This window comes from Lolium perenne, chromosome 4 (assembly GCF_019359855.2).
Source record: "Lolium perenne isolate Kyuss_39 chromosome 4, Kyuss_2.0, whole genome shotgun sequence".
Taxonomy (NCBI): Eukaryota; Viridiplantae; Streptophyta; class Magnoliopsida; order Poales; family Poaceae; genus Lolium; species Lolium perenne.
Genome location: NC_067247.2, coordinates 66,636,427 through 66,641,090, shown reverse-complemented (window position 1 = coordinate 66,641,090; position 4,664 = coordinate 66,636,427).

Here is a 4,664-nt window from a genome sequence, read left to right as displayed (position 1 = left end):
CCGGTAAACTCGGGGACTGCTGCGTCTATCCCAGGAGAAGCAATGCTAGTGATAGCATGGAACTAGATGTACCGGTATTCACAGTCCGGGAAGCACCATCTTGGGTTAAACCTATTAAGGAATTCCTGATCAACGGCACCTTGCCGGTTGACGAAAATGAGTCAAGAAGGATCCAGAGAAGGTCCAAAGCTTACACCATTATCAATGGTGAGGTATACAAGAGAAGCGTTACCGGTGGCCTTCAAAGATGCGTGGAACCGGAAGAGGGAAAAGAAATGCTCGTGGAAATTCACCAAGGAGAATGTGGGCATCATGCCTCGTCAAGGGCGCTGGTTGCAAAAGTATTCCGGCACGGCTTTTATGGGCTCACTGCTTTGGAGGATGCTGAGGATTTAGTACGAAAATGCAATGGGTGCCAGAGGTACACCAAGCAAAATCATACCCCAGCATCCGGGCTAAAAACAATACCGTTAACATGGCCATTTGCTGTTTGGTGCCTTGACATGGTTGGTCCTTTTAAAACCGCTAGAAGCAGTTTTACCCACATCCTAGTGATGGTGGATAAATTCACCAAATGGCTAGAGGTAAAGCCCATTGCAAAATGTGATGGGCATATAGCCGTAAAATTTTTAAAAGATGTTATCTTGCGGTATGGATACCCGCATAGCATAATTACTGACAATGGCACAAACTTTCCTCAAGGTGAGTTCAAAAGATTTTGTGAAGATAACAATATCCTGTTGGATTTGTGCTCAGTCGCGCACCCACAAGGCAATGGCCAAGTGGAAAGAACAAACGCCTTGGTACTTTCCGGTATCAAGCCCAGGCTAATTGAACCTCTTGAAAAGACACCGGGGTGTTGGCTCGATGAACTACCATCAGTGTTGTGGAGCATAAGAACGACTCCGAACCGGTCTACCGGATACACTCCGTTTTTCATGGTTTATGGGGCTGAAGCCGTAATTCCAACCGATATCATACATGATTCACCAAGAGTTCAACAATACACCGAAGAAGAGGTGAAAGAGGCAAGAGAAAATGATGTGGACTTGCTAGAAGAAGCTAGAGAGCTAGCCCTGGCAAGAACAACCATTTACCAGCAAAACCTAAGACGCTATCATAACCGCAAGGTTAACCCGAGAACATTCCGGGAAGGAGATCTGGTATTGCGCCTAGTGCAGCGCACTGAGGGCCGGCATAAGTTATCTCCCCCGTGGGAAGGACCTTTCATTGTGAGCAAGGCTCTACACAATGATGCCTATTACTTGGTTGACGCGCAGGAAGCTAAGAAAGGAAAGGCGGACAGGTCAGGGGAAGAAACCAAGCGCCCGTGGAATGTAGCTCTTTTGCGTCCCTTCTATGCATGAGGCTGTGTTGTAAGAAGTTCCTTTTTGTACCTTATATGCTATGAATAAAAGATGCCGGCACCCTCGATTGAATCTCGGGGACTGCCTCTATCGAAAATTGCATGTAATATGTTTATTTTTTCAGTTACCGGTTGGTTGCAGAACATTTTTTCTTTCCGGCTTAGTAACGTGCTAAACCTACCGGAGTCTTCGACTCTGCTGCTGTCCGAAACCCGGCTTCATGGCAAGCAAGATAAACCGGTAGGAACTAAGCACGTGAACGACGAAGAGAGGAGATGGGAACAAACAATCTGGAAAGTTTAACTAACCCCGGTTATACCGGTTTTTTGTGAAAAGGTTCGTATTATTTCTAAGTTCAAGAAAGTGCTTGCTTGGCAAAAGAACTTTGTGACTCATACACCAAAAAACCCAGAGGGTAGGCAGAGCCAAAGCAAAAGAACCAAGTGTGCATCAGATTGAATGCCGAAACAATCTCGAAGTCTTCACAGTGCAAGATAAAAAAGCAAAATTGCGAGCAAAATGCTAAGTTAGGCAAACACAACTTAATAACTTACCGGTATGGCACACCGGCATAAATCGTTGTAGCACAACCAAAAGCCAAAAGGCTGAGTTTTATATCACATCATAAAACCCCGGCATACCGGGGTAGAATTTGACGAGCATTGTTTTAAGTTAAGACAGGCAAGCAGATAACAGAAAGTACTTAAGCAGAGGGAGCTTCGGGAGCAGAGGCACCGGCTTCTGGCCGCGCCAGGACGCCAAGCGCTCGAGCACCCCCGTCCTTCCCCTGCATCCCTATGCCTGCGTCGAGCATCGCCTCCCCGCCCTCTACACGCTAGACAAGCGCCCAGGCCTGCCCCTGCTCCGTCGCCGTTGTCCTCATCAACTTTCGGCCGCGCGCCCCGTGACAGACATCGTATGTGCTCGAGACATCCTCTCACTCTTTGGCCGCGCCAGCTACTCCTTGAGCATCGCCAGGATGCTGCCTACACCTAGCCATCCTCGCCTTGCCCTTTCGCTCGCCAGAAACGCCACTCCATGGCCGCTCCTCCACAGCACCTCACGGCCAACTCCGCCCGCTATAAATAGAGACGATCGGCTCTCACTTTCTTCACACAACTCGCTCCCCTCTCCTCACTGATCATTCTCCCCCAACCAATTTCACCCCCCACCGCCAGAGTTGCTCGAATCGCGAGCTCAAAGCCGCCGGAGCCCGCGGAAGCTCTGCATCGCCTGGAGCCTCGCCGAGCTCCGCCGCTGCACCAGGCACTTCCTCATCGACGTCCACTTCTCCGAGCAGCTTGCCCACCATCTCCAACGGCCTGGTACTCCCTCCCACCCCCTAGGATCGCCGCCAGTGAGCTCTTCGCTCATCGGAGACGACGACGATCACTGCCCGTCGGATGCTGTTCTAATCCTACGGTCTAGATCACGCGTACCGTTTCGCTGTTTTAAAGCCCACTGACAGGTGGCCCCCACCTCGTCAGGGCAGCCCAAACGCACCAGTTGCTAGATGGGCTGCGCAGTGTAATTCAAACCAGTTTCGGCCCAGTAGCATTTCCCGCCTAGCCCACGAATTCAAAAACAGATTTAATAATTATTCAAATCGTCCTGCAGATGCTTTAGTAATTTTTGAATAGTTTGAATTCTACCAAACCAAATCTAGCAAACTTTATACCGTTGGAAAGCCCATGAAATTATCTAACTAATGCCACTGGTCCCACCTCCAAATTCAAAGTAGAATTAATCCGAGAAAAATAACAAGACAGGGACTTTTGCAACTTGAAACTTTATTTAAATTTTAACCATAATTGATTTTGAATTGATTCCAACTCTAATAAATCACAAATGATGTCCTCTAATTGATTATGCAATAATATAGACATGTTATTTGTATGATCATGGACTATATCAAAATAGTGGCTATGTAGCCATTACTAGTGCATTTAAATTGTGGAATTCAAATACTACAAATAATATGAGAGCTACTCTCTCATTTAAATCTTGATCCTAAGTAATATAACCAGGGGAAAAGACCTTAGGATAATGAACCTCTGATTAGTATTACTTAGAGATTTTAATTCATTTAAATGTTAGTATTAAACTATGTGAAGTGTAGCACTTCAATTAAATTATACTCACATATAATAGATATGGAATGTTGACTTTGGTCAACCTATATTTCATACCTGATTATTATATGAGGAGATTAAATCTTAATAAGATGTAATGAGAAGAAATTAATTTCTCTAAGGATCTAAATACCAAATTAAAGAAATAAGAATAATGAGAGGAAATTATTTATCTCTTAAATAAGAATCAATCAAGTAATCCACCATGCCATGTTTGATATGATGATAGGATTAGTGTGTGAACTATGTTGAGTGCTCAAGATTAGTATGAGAGTTTGGGTTAGTATTTATACCTCGTATTCGTATATAGACGCTAGTAACGAGGAATATCAAGAGGAGGAAGCCTACTCCCAGGAAGAAGAGGAGAACTTTGACAACTACTCAGCTCAAGGCAAGCTAACCCTTGCTAAACACAAGTGCTTAGCTCTACAAGAGCAAAGGCACCATCACACTTGATATTATGTCTTACCTATCCCATGTTTTTACTTTACATTTACTTTTGCTTATTTATTTCAAAGTACTTTTGATTTAGGATTCACTTGGTCTAGAGTAGAACAATATTGAAGTTAGCTTAGCACAAATAAAAACTAGATAGCACCCCTCATGAAATAGTTGCTAGTGCTAATCAATTAAAATTGACTACTCTAGATGGGAACATGGTGAAGTGAAATGACTTTGAAAGAATGTAAAGTGAAGGTGAATATGACCAAGAGAAGATGGTGATTTTTGATAAAATTGATGATTGGGTCTGAATGCGATACCCTTCCAATTATACAAGTACCCCCACAATACCTGATTATGGGTAGGGCTTAACTAGAAACTTGTGTATTTTACTATGGGTTCCCTCTAAACAAGCATCATAGGGGTTACGCCGAGGCTGCCTCCGTTAAGTGTGGAACGATGTTAAAATGAGGTGAATGTACGGCCCAAGCCATGTGCAGTTCCCGGGTTAACTGCGGTTTTCACCGGGAGGCCGAGCTCATGGGGAGAGGTGCTCATACTAGCATAGATAAGTGAAAGGTTATGGTTGATGATCTGCGTACTGTGTTACGATGATTCGGGGTTATCCTCGACGGATGTAATCAAAAGTTGTGGCACAAGAGTACAACCTCTGCAGAGGGTTAAACCTATTCGAATAGCCGTGTCTACGGTTACGGACGATTGG